This window comes from Artibeus jamaicensis, unplaced genomic scaffold (genome assembly GCF_021234435.1).
Source record: "Artibeus jamaicensis isolate MK-2021 breed Jamaican fruit bat unplaced genomic scaffold, CSHL_Jam_final contig_76, whole genome shotgun sequence".
NCBI classification, from domain to species: domain Eukaryota; kingdom Metazoa; phylum Chordata; class Mammalia; order Chiroptera; family Phyllostomidae; genus Artibeus; species Artibeus jamaicensis.
Genome location: NW_026521954.1, coordinates 10782230 through 10800770, shown reverse-complemented (window position 1 = coordinate 10800770; position 18541 = coordinate 10782230). Strand labels below are relative to the sequence as shown.

Sequence of the window (18541 nt, the reverse complement as noted above, 5' to 3'; positions counted from 1 at the left end):
TTCTTTCCAGTCATGACTGTTAGGTAGAAAAAGATCCTTGTATTGGGATGGCAATGCTAACTATTCAACAATTGATCTACTTATGTGTTATAGCTCAGTTATAATGGAACTATGTGTGATAAATGATGATAGATAGATAAATAGATAGATAGATATAGATATAGATATAGATATAGATATAGATATAGATATAGATATAGATATAGATATATTCCAAGATGTTTTCAGGGAAATGGAGGACATCTGATCCAAAAAGACAGGCAGTGACACAAACTGATGGGATTATCACCTTTAATAAATAACTTTCGAATTTGTGTTGGCATTCATATTAGCCTAGAATGAAAGAATAAAGAAAATGACACATGGAAATATCCAGACCAAGAGTTGTCGTGCTGCACAATAATTCTGTTCACACCAGATTTATTAGAGCTCAGTAATATGGTCAAATCTACTTGAGAAAGAGGCTAGGACTATATAGGATAGTTCAAGAAAAAGAAGTAACTGGTGAAAACTAGCTTGGCTATTATTTCCATCTAGTTATTTTTACTGTTACCACTGTGATAATCATACGATGTATTACATACACAAAATCTCTGAACTGGTACCCAGTACATTTCTGTAGTTTGCACATGAGCTCATGCTCTCATGATTTCAACCACTGTTTACTTCTCAAACATCCCAAACTCTCCATTCTTTTCCATAGTGATACCTAAAGCACAGGATTCAATTCTGCAAACTCATTGTCTCCTTTGTATGAAACTTTTCTCATTGTTATATTGTGATCATGATGGTGGGATCCAGTCACTAAGTGAGTCAGGATTGGTTCACCTACACATCAGTCTTTGAATTATCTGACCAAGCAATACATAGCTATCTCATGATGTTTTCCAGTGCACATAAAGTATAAGTTTGGTTTCATTGTTCTACCACATTGTCTTTAAAAGCATGGCTAAATTAAATAGATCAGTCTTTATTATGGCTATAATGATGTAAATAATCTGTGGCCCTCTCTTCATTATCTTATGAGTTTTTCCTCAATGTTTTCCAACCTTTACTATTTAAACTTAATTTAGTACATTTTAATATTAATTAAAACTAATGTGTATTTTAATAGTTCTCATCACTATTTTAAAGCATGCATACATGATATTTAAAACTAAATAACCATTGATTGTAAATCAGCACTGTTTCTCTAAGAATTCTGAAAGATCTAAAGAAGAAATAAAATCATTATCAATGTTTTAGATATAAGGATATGAAGAAGGGAGGTCCAGCAACTTGCCCAAGATCATATAACGAGCAAATTCGGGTCATGATTAGTTGACTTCAACATGTATGGACTTAGCCACCAGACTTGCACTACTTATGGTAGCCAACCACTGGAGACTACATTGACTGCAGCCTCCAGGACCCACCGGGGGAATTGTGCTGAACCCCATAGCAGATTGCAAGTAGTAGTCCCTGTATCTAGGGAGACCTTCCGCTTATTTTCTGGATTATCTTCTCCAACTACATTTGGAATGTAGTTTGCCAATATTTTTATTCTACATCATGTGGTCTGGGAGAAATACTAATGTGGGAAATGCCAGGTTTATGTATATTAGGAAATAATGGCATAGGCATGATAATACAATTCGAGAAGCAAACTCATTTATTTAAGCAAAATACCTTCTTGTCTGCTTTGTCTTCATTTTCTCTCTGGTACCTGTTCTGCTAACAGCAGGAGCTCTGAATAGCACTTAGGTGGTTTGTGGGAAGGAAATTATTCCATGTAAGTGGTACATTCTAAGTTAATTATCCACTAATGTCTGAATAACCTTTTTCATTTGTTAAATTATATTAAAAATTATCAAGTGCCTCTATTATTTTTCTTCTCCTTAGAATTTTCTTTCAACTGGTATGATACCTTTTTTTTGAAATAAAGCCTGATATATTAAAGTTAAATGTCTTTAAAGACAATTTAATTCACCTTCTATATGTCATTGGAAGATATGTAAGCACCAAGGGGAAGGGGAAATGATCAATTTCACTGGTCTATCACAGAAATACATTGAAAGTTTTACTTTAACATTTAGAAAACTTTGCTAAAAAGGAAGTATGGAACAACAAGAGTCCTTTTCATCTCTAGATCCTTTTCATGAGAAATCTCAAGAGAAAGCTCATAACTGCTTTTTCTGTATTCACCTGAGGAGGAGGAAGAGGACAAACAATTGAAGGTGATTTTAGCAAGATTTCAAGCAGTAACACTGGAATTAAATGTTGAAAGCAGAAGGGCTACCATATCAGGCACTTGTGAAGATACATGGATGACTACATCTTCATTAAACTTTCAACTTCAGTTTGCTAAAAGTTGAGTAAAATATTTTACTGTTATATCTACCAGAAATTGTGATTTCAAGTACAAAAAAATTTGTATGTAGCCTATTTTTAATAAAGATTTCCAAAATTCTACTTACCATACACATTTTAAATGAGTAGTGCTGTCTCTTGTGACTAATGGTAAGAATAATAAAAACGTCACCATCGCCTAATGTTTCTCCCTTACACTGATGTTTCTCTCTCTCTCTGCCTCCACTCTCCCATTCCTCTCTCTCTAAAAGTCAATGAACACATCTGTTGATACTGGTTGTCCAGTGTTATAAATTGGAAATCAAACCAAAATAGTGGCTATAAGAAAATATTTAAAAGACTATGCAAAAACTTGTTTTTTTTTAAGGAATTTAAGGATTACTGATGACCTTGAAAAATCAAGCCCAATTTTTTCTTGTATCTTCTTCTATATTCCCTGTCTTAGAGGGCTGTACCTTTGTTTACCTAATTCAACCAAGGGCTGAAAGTCACTTGTTATCAAGTTAATCACTTCTGGAAGATTTAGCTTCCTTAATTCTTAAAGCCATCTTCATGTATGTATGTAGAGCTCTATTGAGATATAATTCACATACATTGTAATCCAACACTTTATAAAGTGCACAGAACAGTAGTTTTTAATATATTTGTAAAGTTCCACAGCCATCTTTCCAATCAATTCATGAATTGATGAATAAAATATGGCATATCTAACAATGATATATTACCAGATATAAATAGGAATGGATTACTGATGTATTCTACAATTTCAGATAATTTTTGTCATTCCCAAAGGAAACCATGTACCTATTAACCGTCAGTCCCCACCCCACCCCCAGCCCTTAGAAACCACAAATAGAATTCCTGTTGCTCTAGATTTGTATGTTCGGGACATTTTATATAAATGAAATCAAATCATGCACTATCAGCTCTTTTTTTAGATGACTTTTTTCATTTATAACAATGTTTACAGGTTCTTTCACATTTTAGAGTGCATCAGAACTTCATTCCTATTGATTTCTGAGTTAATATTCTATTTTTGGATATACCATATTTTATTCATGGATCCATTAGTTGATAAACCCTATGACGATGATGACAATGCTGAAACATATGAATATTTTGTGGACATATATTTTTACTTCTCTTGAATATATGACTAATGATTGTATGTGTGATAGTTGATGGGCAACTAGATTATTTTCCAAACTAGCTTCACCGTTTTACTTTTTCACCAGAAATATATCTTGGCTCTACCAGTGAAAAAGTATGTAAACTTTTTTTACATTACTTACATTTCTATGTTTGTATCTTCAAGTATATAAAGAGTAGAACAGTGATAACTGTCTGAAGAACTCTGTCTGTCTGTGTGTATAAAAATGACATAAATCATGATGTGCCTGCTCCTTGAGTACCAGAAGTACCTCATAACCGTCTTTTATTACACACCTGCTTCTTCCAAATAGGCCACTTTTTTATTTATCTGTGTATTTATTGTATCCATCATTTTGTCTAACATATAGTAGTTACTCAAAGCTTACTGAGTCAATTTGATAAACATAAAATAAATCAAAGCTGGAGGAAATGGTTTTTTAATGTAAACTATAATATTAAAAGAAAATGCATTAGGGGAAAAATACTTCCCTAATGCAAATTTTGACACATTTATAATTAAAAATCAGGGAATTCTTCCTACATCATTCAATCCAGTTCCTGCTGCCTCCCATTAGTTAATTAATTAATTAATTAATGCATGAACTGGCTTATGAGACAGAAGAGTGACTCCTTGTTCTGTATTTTGTTTTGTGCTTTACAAGAGACGTCCATATTCTCAGGGGTGGTTCCTGGTCCTGTCTAGAAAACGTTCATTCCAAACATTTTTTTTTTTGTTCAAATAAATCCATGAACCCAGTGCTTTACAAAAAGCCATTCTTTTTTTTTAGAAGTCAGTGCTTAATTTGTTTCTTGATGAAATTCCTCATTATCCTATTTACATAGAATGGGTATGTCATGTGGTGGCCCTCCTCCCATATACATTACTGTACAGCACCATTTATGGATTCTCAGGTCATTCTACATCTGCATATATTTATCTCACAAGTTCAAACTGTAGCATTCATGGACAGCTTCCGGCAAGTGGAAGAGGAAAAATGATTGGTGACTCCAGAGCTGTTCATGCTCATAGATTATATGACTGGTTCAGCCAGCTCTTCCAAAAACGCTTTAGTCAGAGTAGTTCTTAACACATTTAAAATAAAAATGTAGTTTAGAATGAATTAATACATTTAATTTGTTTTATCTAACATTTGTAGAACTTTTTTGTTGTTGTTGTTCAGAATGCTCTATGGAGTTCACAAGTTATGAGTGGGTACTTGAATTCAGCCAGATGGAGAGTTACATATGAAAATCCAGAATGGAACAACGTTCAACAGAAACAGAAGTGGAAATCTATGAAAATATAAAACTGTATGTGTTGGAGGTATAAAGAATCACTGCTTGGATTGTAATAAATATCTACAGAACAGTGGTTTGCAGGTCTATGATAAAAATAAAAGAAAAAGGAAAAATTCCAGGCATAGAACACACTCTGTTACTGATTACTGCTAGTGGGAGCAACCATACTCATTGCCTGAGGTTAGGAATTCTTAGGGATGAAGCCCTTTCAGTTTTAAAATTGGGGAGTCTTGGGAAAACTAGGGCCTCCCATATCTTTCAGGGTTATACTAAGTTATACATACATCATGTATCTGTTATATAACACATTGTAAAATGTCTACCTAGAAGAATCCTTAGGAAGTGTATTTGCCTTTTCTTAGACTCATAAACAATTAGATTTGTATGAGCAGCTTTTTCTTCTTCTTCTACACCTTATGCATTTTGTGAAATGTTGGGCTTCTTCATCCCATGGGCTGTTAGAAAACTCGGAGACAAAATGTGGCCTAATATATGTGTTTATAACAACTCATAAAATATAATGTGTAGATAATCACATTCTTTCTTATTCTTAGGTTCTCAGTGTTTCAGCTTTATTAGTTTAACATTTTTCACATTGTCAGATTATACCCTTGCAATTATAGTATATATTCCAAAGAAAATAAGGCATAAGTGAAGAAATATATTTTGAATTATACACTGGTATGTTATATTGAGAAACACAGAATACCTTAATCAATGAAATATTAAAATGCATTTCATTGGAGTAAAAAGTCTTTAAAATAAGACTCTTGCATTGTTGTAGTTGGGCTACTGAAAGACAACACATAATTATTGTTTTAGAAGACAAATAATTGTTTGAAATGGAAGATGAGACTTTTTTCCCTGAGAATTGTCTATTGCTAGTTCAATTTATTATCTAACCAGGGGGAACATAACATAATTACCAAAGTAAAAACAACGTATCTTTGAGCAAAGGTTCTTACTCATATATGTGAAGAAGCCAGAGTGCCTGCTAAGTGGTCCACACTGTCATTAACAGATACTGCCACTCGCTAACCCGTGGTCTGCTAGTGCCAGTTAACAACTCTTCTATGATCCAATTGAGGAATATGGTGCTGGCAACCCCAGCTAAGAATCAAATAATTATACTTTGTAATGAATATAACAAATTATTTTACTTAGTCATGATCACCCTCATAGCACCCTGCACATTTAAAGTGAGTGTCACTCATGGCACTGAACTCTTTGAAAGGCTGTCAGTTGGTTTAAGAAGATTCTCCTCAGTCATGTGGTTCAATGGTTGGACCTATTTCACCAACCCAGAACAATATCCCTAAAGCATGTACCCTCCTGTAATGGTCTACCAATGGATGATTGGAAAGACAGTTCATTGACCCAACTGAGCTTACATATGAACTGTTACTTTGCGTTAGTGCAATGAACTGGCACTTTGATTTTGTTTTCTTTTTCTTTAGATGTCAATTCCTTTTTGTTTTCTTTGTTTATACTTGGCATTAATATTCCTGTTATTGAGCAACAAGTTCTAAAACCCTCTGGGACTTAGGTGTTTTTAAAGTTTCTTTATGCATGTGGAAATGAATTTTAAAGTATAAATAAAATAAAGAAAAAATAAGTACAATGACAAGTAACCTTCCTTTGAGGCTAATAAACATGAAAGTATACAGACCGAGTGGGTATTTTTTGTAAAAGTGAGAGTAACAGCCTAAAGCCAAGCTCATGTGATTGGTTTGCCAGGGCCCTGGATTGGATTTTGCCCTTACGGGGAAGGGAAGTGAGACAGGCATAAGGGACACAATATGTTTTCTGTATGTTCTATGTCCACACAATTTTAATTTGTTTGTCATATTTGTCAAATGAAGAGCCAAACTTTATAATTTGTTCTACCATTGAATGTATTAGAGATTTGAGATTAGCAGACATTTTATTTAAAACCTCATGTCAACTACATAGCTTAGTTTTATGATTTCTTTTAAAAGAAACACTATTCATATTTAGATTCTTCATAATTTGACATATATTCTGTAAATGGAGTGCCATGGCTCACAGTTCATTTAAAGATGTAATGCCTTCTTAAGGAATAAATTATCATAAAGAGACTATCATTTCAAACTGGGAAACTGACTGGTGTCGTCAAATCTCAGTTTTCAGTTCACTCTTCTCCTATAATCTTTTTATTCCAAAATTTTTAACTGACATAGTGATTTCTATGCTCTAAAAAACTATAATTCAGTGCCTCACTGTAGCTGTTAACTCACCTTCAGCTGCCTGCTTTGTGTCCTGGACATTGTGCTTATAAATCATTGTCACTCATAACATAAAAATGGTGTTATTTTTTGGTGTCAGTCACAGAGGAGGATCTCAGAGTTTACAGTAAATCTCTGGTTAGAATCTCATTAAGAAAAGTCACTTCTTGGTAGCAAATTAATTATAAGGAGATATGCATTTCTCTCTAAATTATGAAAATGATACGTTCATGCATTTTTACTGCAAACTTGTGCACAGAGTAATTATTGTTTTGACAGAAGCCTTAGATATTACCCATCCCCATGTTTTCCGTGGAACTCTAATGGCATATGGCGTAACTAGCTACATGGTCAATTACAAGTAATTTATAGCTAGAAATCCTTAAAATATTAGATTTTAATAAATTTGCTTTTCTTTTAAGTATACTGACAGAAGTAATTAAGACTGTTACTAATAATCCTTTTCGCTTAATCACCAATATCTCTAAATTTACCTGAAGGGGAAAAAAAAAGGAATAGAGTTATAGCTAAAACTATAACTGTGGAACTATAACTGGAATTGTGCACAAAAAAGTAACTATACTGAAACAGTGTAAATGACCCTTGCTATTTTCACTACCCTACATAATAAAGATAAGTCTGTATAAGAAAAGGCATGCCTAAGGCAGAGTTAAAACACACATTGCTGCCCAGGCATGCTGTATTTGTTTTTTATCTCCACTACATGGTATGGTTTTCAAACATGAGCCGGGCAGTCAAGAGCTGTGGAGGGTCTGGTATTCTATCCTACTTGACAGCTCTTGGATTAGCCAGCTGCAGTTTCATAGATGCTTGCAGAAGACACAGGTGTATGAAACCTGAGAAAAAGGATTTTATTACTCATGGCACAGCAGAGTTCATAGCTTCCAAATAGCATTGGGTCCCCTTGCACCCTGCCCCCAGGCTTCACAGAAATCATGTTCAGGTGGGCAATTATAGATGCTTACATATACCTTGGGCATGTATCATAGCCAAAGACTGCTGAGCTTAAAGACCCAACTGAGCTTAAGGAACTATAGCAAACCTCTCTTACAATGATCTCAGAGATAAACATACTTTTCTTTTCAATTACAGTTTGCATTTAACATTATTTTGTATTAGTTTCAGGTGTTCAGCATAGCATTTAAACAATCATCTACTTTATAAACTGTTTCCCTCAATAGTTGAGGTATACCCTTGGCACCATACATAGTTATTAAAATATTGTTGATTATATTCCCTGTGCTTTACTTTATATCCCATTATCTTTATTACCCTGGCAAGACACCAATCTGCCCTGCCCCAGAAGGAGACTCTATTAGTATCTCCCAAGGCTGTTTGTTATGTAAATAATCTTCCGAAGGTTAGTTCAAAACAAAAACTGAGATAGGACATGCAGAAGTGCCATGAGGCATAGTTCCTCAATAGGAGTCATTTGCAACTTGATCTTCAAGGGAGCTGAAAAGTGCCCTTCTGTTCTCAATGATAGCTTTGCTGGATAGAGTAATCTTAGATGTAGTGATTCTCAGATAAGATAAAATTAAAGGAGTTCATCCTCACCAAGCCCTTATTATATAAAATGTTAAAGGCACTTATCTGAGGAGAAGAGGAACAACTGGGGAGTAAGTCAGACCACACAATGCAGGGTTCCAGTAAGAGCAAGATAAAGCATCAGAACCTCTGGCTGTAAAAATCTGTGGGGGGTGTGGCAGCAGGAGAAACTGCCAGTCTCTTGAAAGCAGTGCAAGGGCTGAGCAACCAGCATTGTTCCCTCTCTGATCCCTCCCCCATATACCTCTCCACAACGCAGCAAAATGGGTTGTTCTGCCCAGGTGAATACCCAGAGTTCTGCCCCTTACAAGGTGACAGGCACATGGAGACAAAGAAACATGAAAGAACAGATCCAACACCAGAAAAAGAACTGAGCAATGAGGAAGTAATCAACCTACCAGATGCAGAGTTCAAAACACTAGTAATCAAGATGCTCACTCAAATGACAGAGTACAGCTGCAAAATAAAGGAGTGAAGGCTGTACAAAGTGAAATGAAGGAAATTTACAGTGAACCATCAATGAAGGGAAGAAAACCAAGGCTCAAATCAAAGATTTTGACCAGAAGGAAAAAATAAACATTCAACCAGAACAGAATGAAGAAGCAAGAATTCAAATCAATGAGGAGAGATTTAAGACACTTTAAAAATTCCAACATCTGAAAATAGGGGGTTCAGAAGGTGAAAAGGAAGAGTAAGAAATGAAAAATGTATTTAAAAAATAATGAAAGAAAACTTTTGAAATCTGGCTAAAGAAATAGACATGCAAATCCAGGATGCTCAGAGAGTCCCCCCAAAAATGGAGCCAAAGAAGAACATAACAAAACATATCATAATAAATTATCCAAGATTAAAGACAAGGAGAGAATATTAAAAGCAGCAAGAGAAAAGAACAGTTACCTACAAAGATATTTCCATACAATTATCAGTGTATTTCTCTAAAGAAACTTTACAAGCAAGAGGGGGCTGGAAAGAAATATTGGAAGTAGTGAAAAGCAAGGACCTACATCCAAGATTACTCTATCCAGAAAAGCTATCATTTAGAATGGAAGGGCAGATAAAGTACTTCCCAGATAAAGGAAAGTTATAGAACTTCATCATCACCAAGCCCTATTATATGAAATGTTAAAGGGATTTATCTAAGAAAAAGATCAAAACTATTAACAGTAAAATGACAATGAACTCACAACTATCAACAGTCTAACCTAAAACTACAACAAAAGCAAAATCAAAAACAAACTAAGCAAGCAATTTGAACAGGAACAGAATGACAGAAACAAAAATCATATGGAAAATTATCAGTGGGGAGGTGGAGGGGGGAAAATGGAGGAAAGGGTATAGAAAATAAGCATAATTGGTAGGTACAAAATAGACAGGGGGAGGTTAAGAATAGTACAGGGAATGGAGAAGCCAAAAAACTTATATGTATGACCCATGGACATGAACTAAAGGTGGGAGGATGCTGGAAAGAATTGGAGTACCAGGCAAAGGGGGATAAACAGGGGGATGAAGGGGAGGGGAGAATAGGACAACTATAATAGCATAATCAATAAATTATACCAAAAAGAATTTCTTTTAGTTTTCAAGTATTTTCTCAATATGCCAATAGCAAATATTATATATAAAAATGAATGCATTTAGCCTGGCTGGTGGGGCTCAGTGGATTGGGTGCTTGCCTGTGAAGCAACAGGTCGCTGGTTCACTCCTAGTCAGGGCACATGCCTGAGTTGCAGGTCAGGTCCCTACTTGGGGATGTGTGAGAGGCAACTGATTGACTGATGGATGTATCTCTCCCACATTGAAGGTTTATATACTTAAAAAGAGGGGGAGCCGAAAACTATGTGCCTAGATAAAATATGCTTATCATATAACTGCAATACCAAATAATGGTCAACTCTCCCACTGCATAGTCACAGAAATATTAATTTCATCATTTTAGCTTTCTTTCATATGAAGGGTGAGCTAGAAAAATGCCTGAGTTTATCCTGTGCTAGGATCCTGAGAGTCTGCCTAACCTTGGCACCAAGAGGGAAGCTGGCAATCGGCTCTTCCTGGCACACAAGAGAGAACATTCTTTTTGGTTTTGTTATCTCTGCCTACATGCAACCGTGCTGCCTGCCGTAAGATTAGGCAGGTCACTTTGTCATAGAATGACATTTGTCAGAATGAATCACCTACAATCAACTAAATTGCTTTCTTAGTTCTGCTGGTGAGCGTCCTTAGGTGGAAACCTTCAACCTATAATAATGAGGCTGCCATAGGATTAACTCTTTTCTTGAAATGTAAAATTCATTAAACTGCTTCAGACATAGAGCACTGGAAAAGAGTATAGGATAGTGCTCAAAATTATGTCCACACAGAGTGGCTACAGTGATCCTCTCTTCCCTGCCACTGTTTCTCAGGGATTATAAGATTCTGTCTAAACACTCTCTTAGGATGGAGGGATTTGAATTTATTTTGCTTCACAATACCTTTCTAACTAGGAAAACTTCCTTCTTCAGAAGAACATTTAACAGTGAGAACATTAAAAGACACGGGACTTCAGAATTTTGCTTTCTGTATTTCTGTATTTGTTAAATACTTAATATGGACCTTTAATGTGGTAGAGGAAATGGTAAATACGACCTACATAGTCTCTGATTTCAAGAAACTTGTCTTTTTGGGACATGATGAAAGAAGTTATTTTTGAGATGTTGAAGCAAAGACGTGCATAGTGACTGTGAGCACATGATTTCAGGATCGTGGGTGGAGATAATGAACAATCCTCAGGTGGGAAGTTGCTGGGCATTGTGGAGGGACAGGGGGCAAGTCAGGAAGGCCACCACAGAACCCGTGTCTGAGGGGCACTGCTTCACAAATGAACGGTGCTTCACACTGTCTCTCCATTTATCTCCACCTTCCAGAAGAGGTGGGTGACCTCGTACAAAAGGCTAAAACCTTGATGTGATTGTAACCACAGAGAGAGAAGAGGAGCCCTGACTTGCAGGAACTGGCTGGGTACTGCCAGCTAGACCTGCTGTTGCCATGAGAGGCACCTGCGCCCAGCGTGGCTGTGTTGGCCACTGTTTGAACACAAACAATGTCACACAACATCAGTGCGACTCCTTGGTCACATGGCAAGTCAAGACAAAAACAAGACCTCGTCATTGTCATGTGTGCACACAGACAAGATGACAAAACATCCCCATCCCTGCTAGTTTGAGAGACTGCTACTTCTTTTCCAGTTACAGCTTTAGCTGTTTTTCTTCTTCTAGGTTTGATTTATTAGGATGGCAAATGGCAGCATTATCCCTGCTTCCCAACACTGTCCCATTTAGAGCAAATCTCTAAGTCCTTACATTTGACCCCAGATCATGTCACACAAGACGGAAATTTAATAAGTCTTTTTAACAACCTCTGAGATGTCTCTCAATGCCTGTTGCATGTCACACTTTTGCAGTCACACTTCAAGTATCATTTAGTTCAAGCCCCTCACCTCCCACCGCAGCATGTCGACCTCTGAAAGATCCCAGAGCCGAACTGAACACACCAGCAGGGAAGGCCAGAAGACAGGCGGCCCCAGGCTTTGACACATTTCCCTCTTACCTCAGCATCTTTAAGCATTTTTTTCCTTTTGTGGTGTGGCATCTGGGAGCCCAGAAAGATATTCTCATCCAGGGGCAGTGGGTTAATGCAAGTGGGTCTGGGTTTCCCAGGGGAACAGGTGCATCTGGGGACAGCGATAGACATGTAAGGGACTTTAAATCCATCTCACAGATGAGAAAGTTGAACTTCTGAGAGAGTGAAGGCCTAAAATCACACAGATGGTGACCCCCTCCAGAAGACCTCCGATGAGGGGAGAATTTGGGAGAGCTCAGTGGGAAGTGGAGTGTTTTCTGCCTGGCAACACTATGGGCAGAGGAACTCTGGTGTGAGTTTTCCCTTTACATCTGCAGTGAGCGATAAACTCGTGTGTCAACAACAGGTGTGCTCCCAGGGCCCTTCGCTGGAGGGCGCTATAGCGCTGTGACCAGGGCAGCCATTTCCTACATCTAATATAAACATGGGAACAGCACTAAGGTTTTGGTTTTTTTGTATGTGCCTCCTTGGTAAGACGTATTTTACATTATCTTTGTGAGTTGGATCTGGAGATTGAGAGGAAGAGAGAATTGTTTCCCAACTGGAGACTTTTTATTATATTCACTTAATATTAATATTACTAAGAAATTAATATATGGTGCCACAAGCGCACTATTAAAGGGTCTTGTATATGATGTAAATGAATTATAAAGTACCTAAGTGGGAAAAAAGTTATGAACAAAAGTTAAAGGTACATTTTTCTCAAAATTAAGTAACATTTCCTAAAACCCCAATTTAGGCATAATTATCAATTAGCCTACACGAACATAATAAGAGTGTAACATATGGAAATTGCCTCAGAATTGCAGGAAGTTGGCAACTCATGCTTATTATATAGGGTGCTTGGTGAAATGTACTCATGCAAAATGACTTGAATTAGAATTTTGAGAACAAAGACTGGTTAAAGCATTTTTACTTATTAAAAAGAGACATTCAAAATTACTCAAAGATCACATATTTGGGAAAAATTTTGACTTAGTTTCCCAAAAAAGTTCAATGTGACTCTTTAACACTGTGAAACACTGAACACCGGAATGAAAACTCCAGTCCAGTACTCGAACCCGAAGTAAAGAGGTTACAGCAACGCGGTGTCCCCTGGGCTCCGGGTCTCCATGGGGAGAGCGGGTTCCACCGTTACACAAGTGACGGCTCAAGAATTAAGGGTATAAAGTTAAAAGTACAAAGGTTGTTTTCAGCAGTTTTATCAGTGACAGCCAGCTAAGATTAGGACTAGATACTGTGCCAATATTTCTGTCTGGTCCACACCATGATGGGCATACTTACCTGTCCGTTGGCGGAATGCAATACCTGCCTCTGACTTAGACCCTGTGAGTCAAACAAATTGTACCATTTAGACCAAAATAGTATGATAGGAAATTATACTTTATGAGGAAGCATTTGGTGAAAAAAAGTATGCCTTTCTTTTTTTAGAAATATCCAATTTTGGAAGTCTTAGAAAATGAATTAGGAGGCAGCCTACAGCCATTTATTCTCATTTCTGAGGGAAGGACCCAAGAAAAAAAATGATCTCCTGCCATTTTTTCCTCCCAAAAGTCTGAATAGAAGAGGCAGTATCAAAAAAGTCATTTATTTCTGATTAAAAAAATGAGACTCAAACTTGAGGAAATGCCTTAAAATGGCTTAATCAGTGATACCACACTTTTAGTTTCTATTATTAATTATGATTCTTACAAAATTTGCTAATGCTTAATCCCAACCAGTTGTCCTTTTAACTATGATACTGTTCAGATCATCTTTTTGTCAATACCTTAAATTTCTTCAAATTTAATTTTTTTGAAACCCTTTGTCTGGTTGTCCATTTTGTGAAACAAAGGAACAAACTGTGTATCTGGAAGCATATCTGAACTTGACTGAATGTGCAGCCAGAGAAAGGGAGTCAGTCTAGCAGACTGTCACAGTAACCAAACATGGGAAAAAAGAATTCATCGAGGTGTGCATGATCGCACCTGTGTATGTACATGCTGGTGTGTATGTGTGTGTTTGTGTGTTTGGACCACGAGATGGTCTTCAGCCATAAAGGCAGGACTTCCAGTAAGAAACTGGAGATTCCAGTGCTCTCTTCAAAATATGGACAGGCTTTCAAAATGTGGCATTATCAGTCATCAGGATGAACATAAAACTTTAGTTTATATCACAAATCTAATCATGGATTAGTTGCAGTGTGTTTTCATTTCAAAATTTAAAAAATTTCAAAGCTTTGAAATTTATTCTTATAGTAGGAAGTCAGGTACTTGAGCCATCTAGCACAGAGTATATATAATTTTATTTATCAATCAATAGCTATTTATTGACCATCAATTTTGTACTAGGTATTACTCTGTATTAAGGGGACAGTAGTGTTTCCCAGCAATGTCATGTAGCAGGCAGTGATAAAACAGATATACAGCAGCATGGATAGATCATATAACTGTTTATTGAAGTGAACACAGAGGACAGAATTGCACATCTGTAAGGGTGTGTGTGTAGGAGAAGCACAGAGAAACGAAGACACGCAGAGTGAAAGAGCTACAGGTGGAAGTAGGGTCGCAGGAGTGCTTGTGTTAGGGGCAGTGACTGTGACAACAGCACCACATCTACATCACGTGTCATTCGTGAAGACTAAAACTGCATACTTCAAATAAATATGCATTTTTCCAAGAAAATATACGTACAATGTAAAACTATGTAACTTAACTTCTGATTTGGCTTTCAATCATCTCCACCTCCTGATATAATCTTAGGGTTTATAACAAATAGAGTATGACAAGAAGTAATGAGATCTCACTTCTGTGATTAGATTATAAAAGACCAGACTTCAATCCCTCAGGCATTTGTCTGTCGCCATCTCAGTTTGCACGCACTGATGAAGTAAACCACTCTGTTGAGACTCACCTGGAAAGGAGTTGAGCGTGGCATCTAGCCAACACCTAATGAGGAACTGAGGCTCTCGGCCTAACAATTCTCGAGGAACTGAATTCTGCTAATAACAATGTAAATAAGCTTAGAAGAATATCCTTCTCCACTCAAGACTTCAGATGAGATGGTAAATCTGTGACAGCAGAGAGACTGTGAAGCAGAGAACCCAATTACAGCTGTGGGTAGACTCCTGACCCACAAAAATTCTGAGATAATAAACGTTAGTTGCTAGAAGCCACTAAGTTTTAGCATAATGTGCTCTGCAGCAAGAGTTAACTAAGACAGATGATATAAAATATACACACATGTATCAATAGATACTCTGTAGGAGATGGGAAATGAGAGTGCACATAGGAGATGAAGGGGAATTTTCTTTTTAAGATACAAGAGAATGAATTCAGGAGCAACAAACAGTTGGCAATACAGTGAGATGCATGATTAACTTAATGCGTTGGCATCTTCCACAAATACAAATCTGAAAGTAACATACTGGGGAGAGAATGGGAGAAGCTGGTACACTCATCTGCTAGAGCTGCCATAACAAAAAGAACAAAGATCCAGTCGAGGTAGCTGAATCCAACGTGCACGGATTATAGAAATGAGGTGCCTTCCACATTCGATCTGCTTCTCCATTGACAGAGAGGGTTCCATTCTGCGACAAGTGGCTTCCACCTGGTGGCTTAAAGAACAGGACTTTATTTTTCAGGGTTTGGGAAGCTAGAGTCCAAGACCAAAGTGCCATTTGGGCTGGTTTTGAGTGAGGTCTTGCTCCCTGGCGAGTAGGCGGCCACCTGCTCACGGTGTCCTCACAGGGTTTTTCTCTGCAAACTCTCTCAGGAGAGAAGAGCTCTCAGCCATTTCTTTCTTTTCTAATAAGATTAGGGAATAGGGCCCACCCTTATGATTTCATTTGACCAGAAGTAAATCCTTAAAGCCCTCTCCAAATATAGTCACACTGAGGGTTAAGGCTTCGACTTGTGAATTTGAGGGAGACATAACTCAGTCAGTCGTAGTGGGTCATTTGGTTTTCCTTCTTTTTTTTTAAACAATTCAATATTTGGAGATATAACAATGAGTTCTCCTCAGGAAACAAATATCTGTGTGTTCATAAATACAGATGAACAAAACATTTAGATAAGTATTCCAACTAGTAACCTACATTTGTAGCAAGTAAAAAAAAGTATTACCTTCTCCGGGTTTTCTGGCTTTTGGACTAAGCAAGCCCTTTTGGATTTAGCCAACGACTTTCCAATGCTTTAGTGTGCGATGTTCTTTGTTAGGCAAACTCTCCAGCTCTATAACCCTGTTACTGATCTTTCTTTACTTACCAAAAGAGGAAATGATCTAAAAAACAGTCATCTGTGCTTGTTTTGTAATTACACTTCTTCAGCTAAAGTTCTAAACTTGCAATAGCTTTTTTTTATGCCACAGATAATTTATTTTGTAATTATGAAACAAAATGTTCTTCTTTTAGGGGACTTTCAACCATCCATAAGGAGAAGTGACTTTTTATTTACCAATCCCTGTAAATGAGTTTGGAATATGAGGGTCAATGGAATCATCCTGTGATTATTAACTTAACACTAGTCTGTCCCGCACAGATTGTGTGTGAAAGTCTCAGTGGCTCCGCCCTATGGCCTGGAAGGGTGAGAGGTCAGTGGGAGTTGTCTCACAAAATGTCATCAGGCTTCTTTTTCCACTTTCCTATGTGAGAATGGCTCCGTCTCCCTGTGCGTGCTGTGCATGTCCAGCAATGTCCATGTGTCTGCAGTTCACATTATCTTCCTTAGGATTTAATAACATTTTATATTATAATTTTTCATATTTAGATAACCAGAGAAGATTTCCCAGCCTTATATTACAGTTTGACTACATTAGGACCAATAAGAGTCACGGATACTATTCCTATGTTAACAGAAGCAATTATGTTCATTTCTACTCCCTCTTCCAGTCAGAATATTTTTGCATACAACAGGCTTAGCATCCTGAGAGGTAACAGTGACTTAGGCCTGTAAAGGAATATTTTTTTAAAATAAGAAAACTCTTTTTGATTATTCTAAAATGAAATTACTTAGTCCCTGAAAAATACAATGAGACATGGCATTATTTTAAGGGGAAAATGTATCCTATGCTGGAGTATAAGTTGAAATGTGCCCGTCCACACTATTTTGTGAGAAGGAATACATGCTGAGTATTTTCAGAATATTAAACTGAAGGTCATGGATATAGAGAGAAATACTTAGGTAGATATTATTATTAAAAAGAGATGAACTTGATAATCATTGCCTAGTTTCAGCAAAAATCTATGAATTGAGCATAAGAAAATATGTGAATATTAATTCAAAATATATTGTTATTTAACGTAATCAGCATTGATAGAATGCACACTGATGAAAATAACCAATAGGTGGTGCTGCTGTGATTAAATTTGATTGAACTTCATGCAAATCTCACCCCCCCTAGATTCTGCTATTTTTAGTTTCCTGTATACCTCTCTCGAACAGTCTACTTAGCAACTGTTCAATAGTGAACTGTTTTTTTAAATGCCACTGAGGATAAAATGTTTTTAAGTATTTGGGAGTCTTTTTCTATCACCATAATTTAAAAAGATGAGAAATAGGTCAGAGATCGCAGTTATAAAAAACAGACTGCTCAAGGTGGTACTTATCTGATAAATGAATATAGAAGTGCTTGACTCAAATGGAGGTTATGAATTTTGCATAAAGCCCTTATCAAGATTGAATTACATAATGTCTCATTTAATGGCATATCTATGTGACATTCCTTGTCAAGTATTATTTTTCTTTGTCAGACTGCACATTTGACTTGTCAGATGTAAAAAGAATTTCACTGGCAGTAAAAAAAAAGCATGTTTGCAAGTTACAATTAAACATGAATGATAAGTCTAGTGAATGCATATTATGTGTAACAATGGAACACTCTGACTTTGGACAGGTAATGTTTATAGTAAAACACCAAAACTATTAGAGTTACTTTAATTTTATTTTAACAACATTTAATTATAACCAGATTTTAAAATGAATTTAGATAGGTGATATATGAACTATTGTGATCAAATTTGATACATGCAATGATTTGTCAGAATAGAAATCACTTTTCAAAATTAAATGTTAATAACACACTTTTAGTTTGACATTTACATGATCGGTTGAAAGTGTATTAATTTAAAACAATGCTAGACCTTTAAAAACATAACTACCAAACCAAATCAAAGTGAATAGTCCATAAAGAAATTAATTGCTTTAATTTAGTTTTTCTGTTTTGAATAAATTCATATGCAGACATTATAATTTATTTAATAAGTAAAACTAGATTCTTAAAGTATAAAGCATAATTTTTCTCAGCAGATTTAATATCTTTTCCTTTTTCAAAGA

At 36.3% G+C, this 18541-nt stretch overlaps 1 pseudogene; it reads right to left on the bottom strand.

Moving 5' to 3' along the window:
• LOC119044313 (tropomyosin alpha-3 chain-like) overlaps positions 1-18541 on the bottom strand; it is a 111424-nt pseudogene that overhangs the window by 55014 nt on the left and 37869 nt on the right.